At 37.7% G+C, this 20,091-nt stretch overlaps 1 long non-coding RNA gene across 1 annotated transcript; it reads right to left on the reverse strand.

The window, feature by feature from the left end:
- Positions 1–14,355: 14,355 nt before the first annotated feature.
- Positions 14,356–15,818, reverse strand: LOC128920253 (uncharacterized). Its single transcript, XR_008470362.1, has 4 exons — positions 15,654–15,818; positions 15,538–15,596; positions 14,766–15,283; positions 14,356–14,691 (listed from the first exon to the last, which is right to left on the reverse strand). It is a non-coding gene; the product is annotated as an uncharacterized LOC128920253 (long non-coding RNA).
- Positions 15,819–20,091: the final 4,273 nt, after the last annotated feature.

The following is a 20,091-nucleotide window of genomic DNA, read 5'->3' on the forward strand; positions in this document are numbered from 1 at the left end:
TGTTATTTATTACCTAAGGAGAAGGAGAGGATCTACGGGAAAAGCACATCGTTTTACATTTTTTAAGATTCAGTGGCATATCATTTATGTGACACCAAGTAACTAAATTATTTAAGTCCGATTGTAACTCAGTTCTATCATTATAAGAAGTATATGATTTAAAAAGTTTTACATCATCCGCATATAATAAAATGTTTGAAAACTTAATTACGGAAGGTATATCATTAATAAACAATAAGAACAGAATCGGACCGATGTGACTACCTTGTGGAACGCCTGAAGGGACCATAATTGAATCGGATAAAGTGTTATTAAATATAACTTGTTGTTTTCTATTATTAAGATATGAAGATACCCAATTAAGAAGTCTTGGTTGAAAACCAAGATAATCCGATATTTGCAATAGAATAGAGTTGTTTGCTTTATCGAATGCTTTACTAAAGTCTGTATAAATAACATCGGTATTCTTATTGTCTCTAAAACCCATTATCACATGGCTTACGAATTCAAGCAAGTTTGTTGCTGTAGATTTCCCTTTACAGAATCCCTGCTGAGAAAATGAAATCAATGGAGAAATCGAGAATGTAATTTGTTCAGTGATAATAGCTTCAAAAAGTTTGGGTATAGCTGACATTTTTACTATCCCCCTATAGTTCTCAACGGATGATCTAACACCGCTTTTATGCAAAGGTATTATAAAAGAGTTTACCTTGTTTAAGAGATGGGTTGAAAAGCTTGGTTAAAGGTTGATAAATATATTTTGCACAATTTTTAAGGAAGCATGAGGGAATCATATCGGGGCCATATTTAAACGAACTTTTTAATGTATCTAGATGGTTTAAGACATCTAATTCAGAAATGATTGGTGCATTAATAACGGTAATCGGACAAGACACATGCTGATATGGCACATTCGTAGGGGAGTTAGATCAATAATTAGACTGAAAGAATTCAGCAAACATATTAGAAATTGTATAATTGTCACATGACATGGTTGAATTATATTTCGTCGCGGACGGAAATCCTGCGTTTGGAGTTAACGAAACCATAAAAAGATTTTGGATTGCGAATATTATTTTTATACTCTCGCAAAAAAGTTGCTACGAGAGTATAATAGTTTTTTTTCACATAACGGTTGTTTGTAACACCTAAAACTATACGAGTTAGATATAGAGTCATATATACCAAAGTGATCAGGGTGACGAGTAGATTTGAAATCCGGATGTCTGTCCGTCTGTCCGTCTGTGCAAGCTGTAACTTGAGTAAAAGTTAAGATATCTTAATGAAACAAAATGGCGAAAACCAAAAACACATATAGTGTCATAACTAAGCCATAAATATAGTTATAAAAGTAAAATTTGGAATAAGGGATCGCACTAGGAAGGGGCATATTTGGGTGTAGTTTTTTTTTTTTTGGGACCATATCTTAGGAACTACTCGACTCTGATAACACGGATAAAAAATGGGCGAAGTCGGTTCACAACCACGACTACTTTCCTTATAACTCAAATTTGAATTCCATCTGATTCCTTCACTTTATAATATTTATACAAATACTGTATATGATCTGTGGCATCACTTGTGAAAAAATTGTCGAACACGGATTATAACTTTTCAAGGCCCCAGATATCGAACATGTTGAACTCAGGGCCTAAGGTTAAATTTTTACCGAAAATATGGGTAAATCTCTCAGATAATTTAATGTAATTCAGAGGAAATTGTTTTCTTCTAATAATTTTCTGTTAAAAAAATAAACAATAAACAAATTATTAAAAAAGTGAGCAAAACAAAAAAAAACAAACATGAGCGCTGCGCAGCCTCAACAACAAGGTCTTCTTTGAATGCCTAATTCAGCTTTGTTGAGCCTGCGAAATCTGCTCCAACAAATAAACGAGCCAACGGTGATGCTGATGAGTAATCGAAGCGCTCAGCCGAACAGCAGAGAGGATCAGCAGAAGGAGAAAAAACAAACAAGTGCACAACAACAACTCTGCAAACACCAACTAGCAAGCAGGTACCAGCAAATGTTACACCGAAGGAAAACACAAAGCGAGGTGAGCATGTACTACAAAGAAAAGGACCATCTGTCCAGATTGGAATTGACCGCTACGTCAACATAAAAAGAAAATTAAGTCCTATCAAGACAGCGGTAAATTCCAAAAAAATTCAACCCGCCTCGCTTAGTACAAATAAGCCTGGAAATTTAAATGGCAACAGATTTGCCTTACTAAGCAATGAATTGGTAGACGATGCCAATATATTTGCGTGAGCGCAGCTCGAATGCACTTGTTGCTAAATTAAGTGAAGTTGTAGGTACTAATAATTTTCATATAGAGCCTTTGAAAAAAGGCAATATAGATGAAACTAAAATACAGTCCTACACTGAGAAAAGTTTTATGGATATAGTGAGATTTTTATCAAATAACAACAAGAATTATTATTCTTATCAACTGAAGAGCTCTAAAGGCCTAGTTGGTGTTGTAAAAGGCATTGAGTCTTCGGTAGAATCTAACGATATGTAAGAAGCGCTTGAAGAATGCGGCTTTGGAATTAAATATGTGGTAAATATCTTCAATAGAAATAAAGTACCACAACCAATGTTTAAAATCGAATTGTTGCCAAACTCTAATCCATTAATAAAGAATGAAACACACCCATTACATAACTTAAAATATTTACTCCATCGTAGAATATACCGTTGAAGAACCTCATAAAAGAAATGGTCCGGTACAATGCACTAACTGCCAAGAGTATGTGCATACCAAATCTTATTGCACTCTACGCAGTGTTTGTGTGGTATGTGGTGATTTACACCCAACTTCAAAATGTGCTCTTAAAAAAGAGGTTACAAATAAAAAATGCAGTACTTGTGGAGGAAATCACACTTCTAACTTCAGGGGCTGCCCTGTATATAAAGACTTGAAATCAAAATTGTCACTGTTAACTCAAGCTCGTCGTAACCAAATGGTGAATATCCCTCGTAATGAAAATGTAGAAATTGCAGACCAGAATTTGAAACCTGGAAAAGCATAGATGTTATGCTACTGTCAGAAACTCATTTAACAAATAAAAACAATTTCTTTATAACGGGATATAGACTTTATGTTACAAATCATCCAGATGGAAAGGCGCACGGTGGAACAGCAGTATTGGTTAGAAATCGGCTAAACCACCATGCTTTAGAACCGCATGCTACAGCGCAGTTACAAGCTACAACAATATCATTGAAAAATCGAGGTTCTGACCTCAATCTGACGGCTATATACTGTCCACCTCGTTTTAAAATTACAGACTGCGAATTTAAAGATTTTTTTGGAACGCTAGGTCCAAGATTTCTAGCAGGTGGTGATTACAATGCAAAACACATGTACTGGCGTCTTATTAATCCGAAAGGACGATAGCTGTACTACACTATTATAAATAAGCACAATAACCTTGATATAATATCTCCTGGTAAGCCGACATACTGGCCCAGTGATAGAAACAAAATACCAGACTTAATAGATTTTGCTGTAGTCAAAAATATAGATAGATCGCTAATAAAAGTAGATATATATAGATATAGCAGTTAAGTCGTTCACCTTCAACTCTGCGGCAACTGAAATCGGCTGTACGTAAGTTGAAAAAAGCACTTAAACGCGATGAAGAATACAATACTGAAAACTATATAAAGCACCTGTGTCCAAATTCTAGCAAGAAAAACCCCCTTTGGAAAGCCCATAAGTCTTTTAAGCCACCAGTAGATTCCAACATTCCTATAAGACGGTCGAATGGTAATTGGGCGCGTAGTAATGAGAAAAAGGCAAATTGCTTTGCAAATCACCTAGAAAAGGTATTTCAACCCAATGGTCCAAAAAACAATTTTAAGTTGCCAACTTTGCCCAATAACGCAAACGAGTCAAGCGTGTCTATTAGGACGTCTACTTATGAAATTACCAAGATCCTAAAAGAGCTAAATCTGGAAAAGTCTTCTGGACACGATAATATTACTCCAAAAATGTTAATTGAGTTGCCAAATATTGCTATATCAGTGCTCTCTTTGCTCTTTAATGCAATTCTTGGTTTCGGGTACTATCCAGTTTCGTGGAAAAAGTCACAGATCATCATGATAGATAAACCTGGAAAAGACTTAACACAACCGTCTTCCTATAGACCAATAAGTCTCTTACCATGTCTTTCCAAAATATTCGAAAAATTTTACTATCAAAAATGTCTCCTTTCCTCCACGAAAATAATATAATACCAACCCACCAATTCGGGTTTCGTGCTGAACATGGCACAGTAGAGCAAGTAAATAGAATTACAAACGAAATCAGGAAGGCATTCGAGCACAGAGAGTACTGTTCAGCTATTTTTCATAGTCATATTTAAGAAATAGGAAATTTACAGTTAGAGTAGCAGATTTCATATCAGAAGAACGAGCAATAAGGGCCGGTGTACCTCAGGGCACTGTATTAGGCCCTACTCTGTTCATAATATATACAGCAGACATTCCAATAGCTAATAACGTACTGACATCAACTTTTGCGGATGACACAGCCCTAATAAGCCGTAACAAATGCCCCATAAGAGCATCAAGAGTATTAGAGGAGCATTTAACTTGTGTCGAAGAATGGCTAGCCAACTGGCGTATAAATATTAATGAGCAAAAAATGCAAGCATGTTACATTCTCGCTAAGATCGGAAACATGCCGGACAGTTAAAATAAACAATCTGCTAGTACCCCAAGCGAATGAAGTAACTTATCTTAGGATTCACCTGGATCGAAGGCTCACGTGGCGGAAACATATAGCGAGTAAAATAACATGCATGAAGTTAAGTGCAGCCAATTTAAATTGGCTTTTAAACAAAAATTCGAAACTTAGCCTAGACAACAAAGTCCTGTTATACAATGCAATCATAAAACCGATTTGGATGTATGGTATTCAAGTGTGGGGTACGACCTGTGCAATAGAGGACAGTAGAAAGAAATATACTTCTAAACTTCGTGAACATCCAAACCCTTTGGCTAATGCTTTGGTACATTCCTGCAATCAAACACGTTTAAAAAGGAGAGATCTACCAGCCTATTAGAGAGCACCGTTCTACCAAAACAGCTCAACCACATTCCTGAGCTTTTTTAGTTGTAAATAGATTTAAGATTTTATTACTTATTGTTAGGCTTTAAACAAAGCAGATTCAATAAATAAAGAAATATGTATAAAAAAAAAAATTATTAAAATCCGGTCATAACATCTCCTAGCTCCCATATACAAAATTATTGGTCTTTTAAAAATACTGTGGGCTTTATTCCGCATATATGTATTGGTTAATATGTGAGATATCTTAGCAAAATTAAGTGAGCGTATAGTATTGGATATAGTGTACCCTGCTGGTGAAAATGAAAGAGTTACCTCAGCCCTCATATAGTATATATTACTATTTTCGTTATTCTAGTAATCTTTATGCCGAATTTATGGGCAAATTTTGTATGTTTGTAAGTTTCTTCAATAAATTGCGAGAGTATAAAATTTTCGGTTGCACCCGAACTTAGCCTTTCCTTACTTGTTTTTAACTTTATTTTTGTAGTTTTTATAACATTTTTTGTTAACTACCGCAAACTCTCGGCGTAACTTAGAATATTTTAAATAGTCACCAAGCATTCCAGTTTTTAAAGTTTAAAAGCACGACCTTTTCTATTTTTAGTTTACATAGCTCTTTCGAAAACCACAAATTTGAGTTTTTACTTTGAGTAACACAACATTTCGGAACAAACATTTCAAATAAATTAAAAATAGTTTTATTAAAATGTGAGGCATTAAATTCAATATTACCACTATAATCGGGCCAAGTCAATTTAGAGAGTTCCAGATTAATCTTTTTAAAGTTAGCTTTCGCAAAGTTGAAACTAAAACAATGGTCCTGTTTATTGTAAACAAGATCGGATTTGATTTCGATATTAATTTCCAAAGCAGGATGATAAAAGTCCTCAGGCAAAACTAAAGGATCAGATGACAACAGAAAATATTGAAGTATTATCAACATAGACTAAATCTAAGAATTTACCGAATTTTTTAGGAATCAAATTAATTTGGTTAAGACCCAACTCAGACATTTCTTCCAAAAACTCATTAAAGTTTAAACGAGTGCAAGATAGATTAAAATCGCCCAGAACAATCATGGAATCAGTATTATTAGCAAATGAAAAAACATTTTTATTAAAGAAGCATGCTGCATATATACAGATAAGTCAGATTGAGGAGGTATATAAGATAACGTTAAGTAAGTATAACCACTATTAATGCAAATCAACGCATTCAAAAGCGCATTTATGGAGGTGCTCAAAATATGCGCAGTCGAACGCATTGTTTCGCTTTCGCATACGCGAGCTATAGAGCTTCAGCTTTAGTTCTCTCCAATCCAACTAGTGATTAGCGATATTTGCCATTTTTAAATCACTATGATTTTATTGTTGCTATTGCGATCACAAATCGGAGAACTGGTATTGCCACTGTGGTCAAACAAGAATCAGTGAACTGCTATCGCTAGTGCGTTCGAACTAGAATCATTCAACTCCTATTGCGACTGTGATTCAATTAAATTCACTAAACTGCTATTGTGGTTCATTGCTGTTTACAACAAATGATCGCAGTTGATACATATATGCGATTTTTCAATCACAGTGAAAAATCCCCGGTTGTGAAATATCGCTCATCCCTACATCCAACCCCCATGTTTTACCAATAAGAATATAATCATATAAAAAAAAATCATGTAAGGAAAAAGCAAGTTATAAACCAATTTATTATCTAGTACTTTACTTATCTAGTAAACCATACACAGATTGAAATAACGTTGACTTATCCTTCTTTCTACGCATTTTTGTCCAGTTATAAATGGATTCGATTATAAAAGAAGTGAATTCAATATGTCGATATTTGTTAACCAACAACACATTTATTTGGATAAAGATTAATAATATTATTATTTTAATACAATTCTAATTCTAACAAATAATTTCGACCAAATTAGTTATCACAAAAACGGTACTCACGGACTTTTTTTAGATCATTAAAAGAGAAATAATTCTTTCATACATAACTTTTGTGTATCTTGAACCGCTTTCGCAGCGCAAGGAACGGAAGCCCTCAAAGATAAATAATTTCCCCCGTTTTTTACACATTTACCACTGTTTCTGTCGCAGCGTGATGCTATATAGCCTATAGCCTTCCTCAATAAAAGGACTATCCAACACAAAGAGAATTATTCAATTCGAACCAGTAGTTTCGGAGATTAGCGCGTTCAAACAAACAAACAAACTCTTCAGCTTTATAAAATTAGTAAGATTTAAATCAAAATTGTTCATTTGATACTTTAGTTACCATAGACCTATTGTTTCAGTTTTAGAATTTGATGAAAATCCTGATAATAATGATGAAAATGCAGATAATGATGATGTAAGAGTTGTTGAAATTTTGGATGAGAATTGATAAATTTTGTATTTACTATTTACAAATGTTTACTCATTTAAATTAAACCACTTCCTTCGAATATAGTTTCTATATTATTATACATACTTCATGTCCATTCAAAAAGTGCCCACATTGCTTTGGTAAACTTGATTTTTTATGTACAAATTCTTATGTCGCGAGCGCACCTAAAAATGCTCACCCAAAAAAGTGCCCAACATAAGTTCAAGTTTTCACTTCTGCCTGCACTCCCGGAGTGCAACCCCACAAGGTTTTTATTTTTTGTCTGCAAATGCGTTTCGCTTCCCCCTTCAGCTCCCGGTATCTATCACATCCCGCACGTTGCGGTCGATCGCAACATTGCGAGGTTATTTGATGCTGATTTTTTTTAACATTTCCGAAAGCCAATAGTTTCGGAGCAGCTTCTCGATGTCGAACTTTCCTTTTCTACACAGAGGCGAGTGCGTATCTTGGCTGCAAGATAGTTGTCCGAGTCGATGTTAGAACCACGGAGCGTACGCACATCTATCACAACATGATCGATCTTGTTGCGCGTGATTCGATCGGGGGACAGCCAATTAGTTTGATGTATTTCCTTATGCTGGGATCTAGTATTACAGACGACCATATTTCCATCGTGGCGGGGGCAGCGCTCATAGGTACATTCTAGGCGCTCATAGAAGGCATCTGTGATCACATCGCCCGAACACCGAATGTGCGCTCCTTTATATGGCCGCAGTGGTATATATATGTAGTAACATGCATACTATAATTCAAATTTAATTAAACATAAAACTGTCGTTTACGCTGAAACTCTACATTGAGTTCGCACTTTAATGGCTATACACTTATCTTTATTTCTAAATCCTTATAACTTAACACGATTGGCAACTACGATTATCGATGTCTAGATCGGCCATACTTCCAGAACCAAATGCGTAGCATTTCTTCCCCTAATCTCGTCTTCTAGGACACTGTCATCCTCTTTAACGTCCCTTCACCATTGGCATTAATCCTAAACTTTAAATCATTCAGTAACAAAAATTATACTCTCAGTCATCTACGCCGTTGATTCCTGGACAGCAGGCCAATAAGCCAGGAACAGCGATATATCCTCCGTACCTGTGATGGTACTTGTTCACCAGATTCCTTAAATGCTCTTCCAAATATCAAATGAATAGTTATACCATGCTCTCGAATTGTGGATGGAACATAAATGCAAGTGATTTCCGGACACATAGCTTCTGGCACATCTCCCATCTTTTGATGTCCAAGTCCGCCATCCTGTTAGTCTCTTTACCACGAATTGGGCACACCTCTGTCCTTACCAACAAAACACTCCTGTTTCCTGATTTTTGCTTTTCCACACTCGATATAAGCAACCAGCCACCAACTCAAGACTGTTCCACTGTTGGTTTTGCGACACGAGGTTTTGCAGCCATTTCTTCTTTCTTTGGACGTTTCACACCTGGAGCCTCATATTGTTGAGAGTCTTCTTCCATCAGATCACAATTTTTGTCCATTTATATATGCACCTCCTGTGCCTCCAACTGTGTCAACACCTGTGCCGAAACCTGTGATGGTATACACTCTCCATGCACTTCCAGCTGTGTTGACACCTTTTCTCTGTTAAAGGTCACCTCCTCTTTCAACTGTAAGGACTCCTCATTCGTTTCCAACTGCGTTGACAAAATCTCTCCTTGCGTTTCCAAAACTGCGACGACATCTGCGACATTGCAGACAAAAACATGTTCATGTCCATTACTCCTGACGAAGATGGAGTCTCTTCCTTTTCTTCTATCTTCGTTGTAGATTCCTCCAACACCGCTTCAAAAACATATTCGTCAATGTTGATGTTTTCTTCTTCCATGGCCTCTAACAACCGAGCTTGTTGTTCCAACACCGTTTTGAGTTGTGGTATCTTTAAATCGTTGAACTTAACCATTTTCTCCTATGGAATTTTATTTGCCAATCCCACTTCTGACACCAATTGTAACAGATTTCCAAAATCTGTCGTTTACGCTTAAACTACCTTGAGTTCGGTCCCTAGATTGTCAAATAAAAATCACACTCTCTTTACAGCTCTAACTTAAAACCTGTTTACACTTTGCTCGACAACTTTCACTTTAGAATTGTCCGTACTCGACAACTCTCTTATTAGAACTGTGTCTTGCTGCCAGTCCGGCAGCCCTTATATAGTCGATTGAAAGCGATACATCGCCACTCGAATATTCTGGCAACTACGAATATCGATGTCTAGATACATCTGGTAAGTTATCGAATTCGATTGTCAATTCTAGTTTGTTCTGGTGCGATTTTCGTTACACTACATATGTTTACATATAACGAGATTATCACCATTTACAAGCTTAACGCGATAATCGGTAATTAAGAAACGAGATTTACCATACAAAATTCCTCTTTTGATAATCCGAGATTATAAAATTATCTCGTTTTTTACAACTAGATTTTCGGTGTTATTCCTGGTTTTATCGATAATTTTGCATAGAAGAGGAAAATTGTCAAAAGTAAATGTAAACAAAAATGGCCGACAACGAAATAAAGTTGTGTAATACAACAACAAATACAACACTTTTGATAATCTCATTTAGCTATATGTTAACGGTTAATTTATTGAACGACCTTAGAATGATATTATTTTCATATATAAACATACCATAACGAAAAAAATTTGCTAATGAAATATATTTTTATGTTTGGAAATGATGCGTGTGAGAAGTTGAGTAATTGCTACGAAAGAGAATGACACAAAAATCCCAACCTACTTATCGAATACAATCGAACACACGAATTATGGAGTTTTCTTGGACTGAGTACCTATTATCGACGATGCGTCCCAAATTTTTTCAGTTGAGAATAAGTTTCGGATGCAAACAGATCTCTACAAATATTTTGTTGGGTTAATGTTGACACAAATGTGCAAGATCGATATAAAACGATTTAATCGACCAGTGCTTGACCCTATAGACATCTATTGGAAAACGGCGGAAGCAAATATTGTAGACCTAATAGATGTCAGATTAATGACAATAACTTCGACAGAAAATTGAGATCCAAAATAATTACGAAAATGTCAATACGAAGATTCAGATTTGAACCGTGTATGAAGTGGAGCGAACAAACTTCCAACGACGGCATTTCAAGCTCCTTATGCATAGCTGCAACCGAAACTTTTGGCTTTCGGAAAAGTCGAAAGAAGAGCTGGTAAGAGGTTTGGCGTGTCACAGTGGAGAGAAAATATACTGCCTACTTCTCAACGTTGCGATCGACCCATTCGACGACGTTAGAACAGATATTCCATTACCTGATCGTTAAGAAATTTTAATAGCAATTACCCGCTTGAAGAACAACAAGGCGGCGAGTGCCGATGGATTGCTGGCTGAGCTATTCAAACAAGGCGGCGAAGAGCTGATAAGGTGCATGCATCAACTACTTTGCGGAATATGGTCGGAAGAACGCGTGCCCGACGATTGGAATCTAAGTATACTCTGCCCAATTCACAAAAAGGGAGACCCCACAATCTGTGCCAATTACCGTGGGATAAGCCTCCTCAACATCACTAATAAGGTTCTGTCGAGCGTACTATATGAAAGACTAAAACCCACCGTAAACAAACTGATTGGACCTTATCTGTGTTACTGCACACCTGGAAAATCTACAACTGACCAGATATTCACCATGCGCCAAATCTTGGAAAATACACGGGAAAAGACGATCGACACGCACGATCTCTTTGTCGCTTTTAAAGCGGCTTTCGACACCATGAAAAGGAGGTGCCTCTATGCCGCGATGTCTGAATTTGGTATCTCTGCAAAACTAATACAGGTGTGATCGGCAAGGACATCTCCTAGTGGTTCGATACAAACCGAGGTTTCAGACAAGGTGACTCACTATCGTGTGATTTCTTCAACCTGATGCTGGAAAAATAATACGAGCTGCATAGCTAAATAGAGGAGGTACAATCTTCTACAAGAGTGTGCAGCTGCTGGCGTATGGCGATGATATTGATATCATTAGAAACAGTACCCGCGCCGTTAGTTCTACTTTTTCCAGACTGGATAGGGAAGCGAAGCGTATGGGTCTGGTAGTGAACGAGAACGAGACGAGATATCTCCTGTCATCAAACAAACAGTTTGCGCATTCGCGTATAGGTTCCCAAGTCACTAATGATGGTCACAACTGCCAAGTTGAAGATCATTTCGTCTATTTGGGAACCAGCGTTAACAGCAATTACAATGTCAGCCTGCAAATCCACCGCAGAATCACTGTTGCCAACAGGTGCTACTTTGGGTTGAGAAGGCAATTGAAAAGTAAAGTGCTCTCTCGACGAACAAAAACCAAACTCTACAAGTCGCTCATGATTCCCGTCCTTCATGGTGCAGCAGCGTGGACGATGTCAACATCCGATGAGACGGCACTTGGAGTGTTATTCGACGGGATATTCATAGTTCAGCGAATAAAGAAACATCGGCTTTGCTGGCTAGGTCATGTTGTTCGAATGGACGAAAGTGCTCCAGCTCTGAGAATGTTCGATGCACTACCCGCTGGTGGAAGCTGAGGAAGAGGGAGACCTCCACTTTATGGAAGGACCAGGTTTAGAAGAACCTGGCTTCACTTGGTATTACCAATTGGCGCCAAACTGCCAAAAGGAGAACTGCGTGGCGAGCTGTTGTTGACTCGGCTATAACCGCGTAAGCGGTGCCTACCCCAGTCAAAAAGAAGATGTGATAGATAATCCGTTTGCTTCAATAGGAGAGTTTTCGTAGTAAGCTGCAGAGGCTGTAATAAGGAATTAAAGAATTTTAGACGTAATCATAGCTGAAAACTTTCACGCATTTTAAGAGTATTTAATTCTGATTAAAATTGTCTTTGACGACACTTAATTTCAACGAACAACTTGCCGCCACATGTATGATGACTTAATCTATACGACTTAAAGTCAACTTCCTGGAGATTTGTGGTCATACACATCGATCGATCATATTAAAAATGAAGACGAAGCTGTGAATTATCCAGTGAAATATCTAATTTCTTTGTCATTATAATGCTTTGTCATTTACTATGCTTTGCAATCTTCAAGCAGCTATCGTATAATGTAATAGTTGCAATAATTTGTTACTTCCCCGACGATTGGAATCTAAGTGTACTCTGCCCAATTCACAAAACGGGGGACCCCAAAATCTGTGCCAATTACCGTGAGATAAGCCTCCTTAACATCGTTTTTAAGGTCCTATCGAGCGTACTGTGTGAAAGGCTGAAGCCCTCCGTAAACAAACTGATTGGACCTTATACTTTACACCGGGAAAATCAAAACTGACCAGATATTCATCATGCGCGAAATCTTGGAGAAGACCCTTGAAAAGAGGATCGACACACACCAAACCTTTCTCGCTTTTAAAGCTGCTTTTAACAGCACGAAAAGGAGTTGCCTCTATGTCGCTATGCCTGAATTTATTATCTCTGCAAAACTAATACAGCTGTGTAAGCTGACTTAGGGCAACACCACAAGTTCCGTCAGGGTCGTCACTCCCACGTCACTGTTGACAGTAATAACTTTGAAGTTGTAGATAATTTCGTATACCTAGGCATCAGCATCAACACCAATAATAATTTAAGCCTTAAAATTCAACGCAGAATAACTCTTGCCAACAGGTGCTACTATGGACTAAGTAGGCAATTGAAATGTAAAGTCCTCTCTCGACAAACAAAAACCAAAGTCTACAAGTCCCTCATCATTCCTGTCCTACTGTATGGTACTGAAGCGTGGACGATGTCAACATCCGATGAGACGGCACTAGGAGTTTTCGAGGGAAAGGTTTTATGAGAGATTTACGGTTCCTTATACATTGTCAACAGCAAATATTATTAAAAAGTGTTTATTTCTGGCTAATTAACATAAAAATGGCCTCAAATCTTGGCGCCCCAGTAACTAAAATCGTGCCTAGTCTGGAGAACCCATTTTATACTATGTTTACATATAACGAGATTATCTCCATTTACGAGCTTAACTCGATAATTTGTAATTAACAAACGGGGTTTCTCATACAAAATTCCTCTCTTGATAATCCGAGAATATAAAATTATCTCGTTATATACAACTAGATTTTTGGTGTTATTCCTAGTACTATCGATAATTTTGCGAAGAAGAGGGGTCGGCTTTAGTATAGTATCCCTCGATTTTAGTGTTGAAAAGGGTACGGTTGGAAAGAGAATGATCTCCAGATTTCAAATATATCCCTGCATGACGAGTAGAGTTACTTATCTTATGGAATATTGGTTACCGGTAAAGAAAGCTTGTATTATTATTTTGGTCTCTTTTGTTCTAGCAGCAGGAAAAAAGTTACCATTTCTCCTCTTTTACGGCATGTCGGTGTGATTATCTTGCTCGCTCTCTCTCATTGATTTTGGTGCCAAATCTGCATATGTCTTTCTGCTCTAATTTTTCTTTGTTTTGGAAAGGAATATGTCACTCTGTGGTTAGCAGAGCCCCCTGTAGTAGTTTTTTTTTAATCAGGCATCTATCAGTGGAGACTGTTCTATTTATCATTTTCAGGGTACCGTTTCGTTACTTAAATTTGGTTCATTGGTCATTCTATAGGACACCTACTTTTCCGTTTAAAAATGAAAAATTGATTTTGTTTTATTTTTATTTTTATTTATTTATTATAATTTAATGGTGTATTTACATTTATAAATTAGTATTGTATAATATTTTAAATTTTTAATAATTATTATAGATTAATTTTTAAATATTAGCATTTCAGTACAAAGTGAACTTTTTACAAACGTTTTTGCAGCTATTTATACATTGATTTTTTATATATTTATATTTATACATTGACAAAATTTAAATATTTTAAAAATAAAGTTAGTATTAATTATTACATTTTTATTTTTTGTAGTTGTTGTTATACAATTCAAATAAAATCCCATTACTATTACGAATGTTATTAGTATTCTAACATTCATTTGTATAATTTAATAATATTTTACATATAAATTATGAATTAGCAAATGAATAAATTAATACTAAACGCGAACGATTTCCTTATAACTATCCTGTAAGGATCCAACCAAACTAATGAACCAATATGTTTGATGTCAATTCTACACACTCCTATCCCATATGTACATCATAAAAAGGTTCAGCTCGTCGGAAAGAGGTTGTGCAACTGCTAATCTAAATGTCCGATGGGATTTGTTGTTGTCTTGTTTATCATGCCTGAAAAATATTAGAAATAGAAATTGTTATTAACGATTAGAAAATATGAATATATTTGTATTCGTAGTACAAACCTAAGAAAAGTTGTAGCTATTGTAATCCTCCATTTGTACAAAGTATTTGTGTTTATTTTCTGAGTAGGCAATTGAAAAGTAAAGTCCTCTCTCGATGAGCAAAAACTAAACTCTACAAGTCCCTCATCATTCCCGTCCTACTTTATGGTACAGAAGCGTGGACGGTGTCAACATCCGATGAGACGGCACTAGGAGTTTTCGAGAGAAAGGTTTTGCGGATTTATGGTCCCTTAAACATTGGCAACGGCGAATACCGCATAAGATGAAATGATGAGCTGTATGTGTTGTTTGACGACATAGGCATAGTCCAGCGAATAAAAAGACAGCGGCTACGCGGGCTTGGTTATGTTGTTCGAATGGACGAAAGTGCCTCAGCTCTGAAAGTTTTCGATGCTGTACCCGCCGGTGGAAGCCGAGGGAGAGGGAGACCTCCACTCCGATGGAAGGACCAGGTGGAGAAGGACCTGTCTTCACTTGATATTACCAATTGACGCCTAACGCCTTTGTATCTTCAATATCTGAAATGGATAATGAAAATATAAGTAATGCTAAAAAACAAACGTATATATATATATCTACAGAGCTTAATGCTTGTAATAACTAAACAAAAAATAAACAACTTTTTAACATCAAAATAAAAATTATTCTAAATAAATATTTTGGACACAATGCAACAGATGCATTCTTGTACATATATACATATGTACATACATATGTATGTACATCTTAATACGCACTAACTCAACATGCACAATTACGCATTTATATTTACCATGTTATTTTCAATTGTTTCTGCGTTGTCTATATTGCACCAGTGCTAAATCCAAAAACCTGAAATTATTTAAAATTACTAATTTGTATTATGTATTAAAAATATATGAAACATACCTCCACCAATTCCACCGTCACCTTCCTTTTTTTTGCATGTGTAGTGGTGTATGAGTTAGCTTCGTCTTGTAGGAATATAATTGTTGCCGTATTTATCCGTTTGTAAAATATGTAGATTTGGCACCACTTGATATCTGTCAACCTGGTTATTGTGCATATAAACAAAATTGTGCAAAAATTAAAATGCTTATTTAAAGCAAATATTAAACGAATTGACATAAAATAAATATGTAGAAACAATGTAATAAAGTGTTAGTGTATAATAAGTGCTTTATATAAATTAAAAGTTAACTAATAATCGAAAAACCTCCACATAAAATTTGTGAAAATTTCAACTTTAAATGCGAATATCTCGAAAACTATAAGTTTCCTATTCGTAATCTGGAGATCGTCCTCTTTCCAACCATACCTATTTCTACCTTGAAATCGGGGAGTACTATACTAAAGTTTCCCCAAGAAGAGGAGAAATGTCAAATGAAAATGTAAACAAAAATGGCCGACTGCGAGAGAAAGATGTGTAATACAGCAGCATATACAACACATTTGACAATTTATAATCTCTTTTGGCTTTAACGGATACTACGTTCGGACCCACATTGAAAACATGTTTTCATTGAAAAAATGGGTTTTCGTTCGAAAACTTGTGTTTTCATCCATGCAAAATCTGTCAAACGCAATCACAGTTTTCGCTGAAAACTTCTTGAAAACTTACATTCCACTCATTATAATCGGCGCCTGCTCTAGTTTAGTCGATATTATTGGAAGACATATTTTGCCAGCTCTAAATTGTCATATGATATCGTAAACAAATTCCACTACTTTGTCAAAATAATGCAGAAACAGAGATAAAAACTGAATTTGGTATCCCTGCAAAACTAATACGGCTATGTAAGCTGACGTTGAGCAACACTAAAAGCTCCATCAGGATTGGGAAGGACCTCTCCGAGCCGTTCGATACCAAACGAGGCTTCAGACAGGGTGACTCACTATCGTGCGACTTCTTCAATCTATTGCTGGAAAAAATAATACGAGCTGCAGAACTAAATAGAGAGGGTACAATCTTCTACAAGAGTGTACAGCTCCTGGCGTATGCCGATGATATTGATATCATCGGAAGCAACAACCGCGCCGTTTGTTCTGCGTTTTCCAGACTAGATAAAGAAGCGAAGCGTATGGGTCTGGTGGTGAATGAGGACAAGACGAAATATCTCCTGTCATCAAACAAACAGTCAGCGCACTCGCGTCTTGGCTCCCACGTCACTGTTGACGGTCATAACTTTGAAGTTGTAGATAATTTCGTTCATCTGGGAACCAGCGTTAACAACCACAACAATGTCAGCCTTGAAATCCAACGCAGAATCACTCTTGCCAACAGGTGCAACTTTGGACTGAGTAGGCAATTAAAAAGTAAAGTCCTCTCTCGACGAACCAAAATCAAACTCTATAAGTCGCTCATTATTCCCGTCCTGATGTATGGCGCTGAAGCGTGGACGATGACAACATCCGATGAGACGACTCTTGGGGTTTTCGAGAGAAAGGTTTTGCGCAAGATTTATGGTCCTCTAAACATTGGCAACGGCGAATACCGCAGACGATGGAACGATGAGCTGTACGATTTATACGACGACATTGACATAGTTCAGCGAATAAAAAGACAGCGGCTACGCTGGCTAGGTCATGTTGTACGGATGGAAGAAAACACTCCAGCTCTGAAAGTATTCGATGTAGTACCCGCTGGAGGAAGCCGCGGAAGAGGACGACCGGTGGAAAGACCAAGTGCAAAGTGACCTGGCTTCACTTGGTGTTTCCAGTTGGCGCCAAAAAGCAAAAAGGAGGAATGAGTGGCGCGCTCTGGTGGATTCGGCTATAATCGCTTAAAGCGGTTCCTACGCCAAATATATATATAGAGATAAAAACGAACGAAAACCCAATTTTTCAATGAAATTATGTTTTCAATGTCGTTCCGCACGTAGTATAAACGGTTAGATTATTAAACGAGCTTATATCATGTTCCGGCAGAAAATTTGAAGTGATTAGATTACATTTAAACGCTTCACAAAACTATACCGTCCTCACTGCCGTTGGAGATTAACAAATCAGCTGTTTTTGACTCATATATGTATGTATGTGATTGGCGTTGCAACCGTTTAGCCGGTTATAGCCGAATCGACGATAGTGCGCCACCTCTGTCTCTCCTTCGCAGATCGGCGCCAGTTGGAGATCCCAAGTGTAACCAGGTCGCTCTCCACCTGGTCCCTCCAACGGAGTGGAGGCCTTCCCCTTCCTCGGCTTCCTCCGGCGGGTACTGCATCGAACACTTTCAGGAGTGTTTTCGTCCATTCGGACAACATGACCTAGCCAGCGTAGCCGCTGTCTCCTTATTCGCTGAACTATGTCAATGTCGTCATATAACTCGTACAGCTCATCGTTCCATCGTCTGCGGTATTCGCCGTTGCCAATGTTCTGAGGACCATAAATCGTGCGCAAAATTTTCCTTTCGAAAACTCCTAGTGTCGCCTCGTCTGATGTTGACATCGTCCAAGCTTCTGCACCGTAAAGCAGGACGGGAATGATAAGCGACTTGTAGAGCTTGATTTTGGTTCGTCGAGAGAGGACTTTACTGTTCAATTGCATACTCAGTCCAAAGTAGAACCTGTTGGCAAGATTTATTCTGCGCTGGATTTCGAGTCTGACATTGTTCGTGTTGTTGATGCTGGTTCCCAGGTATACGAAATTATCTACGACCTCGAAGTTATGACTGTCAACAGTGACGTGGGTGCCAAGACGCGAATGCGCCGACTGTTTGCTTGATGACAGGAGATATTTCGTCTTGTCCTCATTCACCTCCAGAGCCATTCGCTTCGCCTCCTTATCCATGCGGGAAAAAGCAGAACAAACGGCGCGGTTGCTGCTTCCGATGATATCAATATCATCGGCGTACGCCAGGAGCTGTACACTCTTGTAGAAGATTGTACCTTCTCGGTTTAGCTCTGCAGCTCTTATAATTTTTTCCAGCATCAGGTTAAAGAAGTCGCCCGATAGTGAGTCACCTTGTCTGAAACCTCGTTTGGTATCGAACGGCTCGGAGAGGTCCTTCCCAATCATGACGGAGCTTTTGGTGTTGCTCAACGTCAATTTACACAGCCGTATTAGTTTTGCGGGGATACTAAATTCAGACATCGCGGCGTAAAGGCAACTCCTTTTCGTGCTGTCGAAAGCAGCTTTAAAATCGACACGGTCGATCCTCTTTTCACGGGTCTTCTCCAAGATTTGGCGCATGGTGAATATCTGGTCAGTTGTCGATTTTCCAGGTCTAAAGCCACACTGATAAGGTCCAATCAGTTTATTGACGGTGGGCTTTAGTCTTTCACACAGTACCCTCGATAGAACCTTGTACGCGATATTTAGGAGGCTGATCCCACGGTAATTGGCGCAGATTGTGGGATCTCCCTTTTTACGGATTGGGCAGAGCACACTGAGATTCCAATCGTCAGGCATTCTTTCTTCCGACCATATTCTGCAAAGAAGCTGATGCATGCACCTTATCAGTTCTTCGCCGCCGTATTTGAATAGTTCTGCCGGTAATCTATCGGCCCCCGTTGCTTTGTTGTTCTTCAAGCGGGTAATTGCTATTCGAATTTCTTCATGGTCGGGTAATGGAACATCTGTTCCATCGTCATCGATTGGGGGATTGGGTTCGCCATCTCCTGGTGTTGTACTCTTATTGTAAGAGTGTTACATTTAAACGCTTCACAAAACTATACCGTTCTCACTGCCGTTGGAGATTATCAAATCAGCTGTTTTTGACTCATATACGTAAGAGTGTTTCTGTGCTGTTAGCTAGTGAAACTATGAAAACCCAAATTATGAGTTATTATTAAAAATAATTATTTTTATTGTTGGGACTTTAGTTTTAAATATCTTCCCAAGTAATCTATTCCATATTATATTGGTAAATTTTAAAAAATAATACGGTTGGTACTCTTCTTCTTCTGAAAGCCTGCAGCAGCCAGCACCAACTAACTGTAAACAAACACTCTTCGCAGCTGTTGACCGAAGCTATGACATTTTTTGACAGTTTGTAGTGAAAAGCAGTTCTGAATGAACAAATGTGACCAACAGATGGCGCAAAATAAGAGTCGCATAGGGTGATTCAGAGTAGTTCAGCTTCAAATCGCTTCGGTAAAGTGATTATGAAGTGTTAGTTTTGTATGGCGAAATCTTGTTAAATCCAGCGGTTTAGTGAGTTAAACGTCTCAACAGCCTAAACCTCGGTGATTAGCGAATATGGGAACATAATATTAGAACGAGATCGTTTTAATATGTAAACATACTATTATCCTCGAAAACCTGGGATAGTATACTAAAGACGACCCTTCTGATTAACCATTATATGCTCTTTGTAGACGCAGAATTAGGTATACGCTTTGAATATTTT

The sequence above is a fragment of the Zeugodacus cucurbitae genome, chromosome 3, assembly GCF_028554725.1.
Source record: "Zeugodacus cucurbitae isolate PBARC_wt_2022May chromosome 3, idZeuCucr1.2, whole genome shotgun sequence".
Taxonomy (NCBI): domain Eukaryota; kingdom Metazoa; phylum Arthropoda; class Insecta; order Diptera; family Tephritidae; genus Zeugodacus; species Zeugodacus cucurbitae.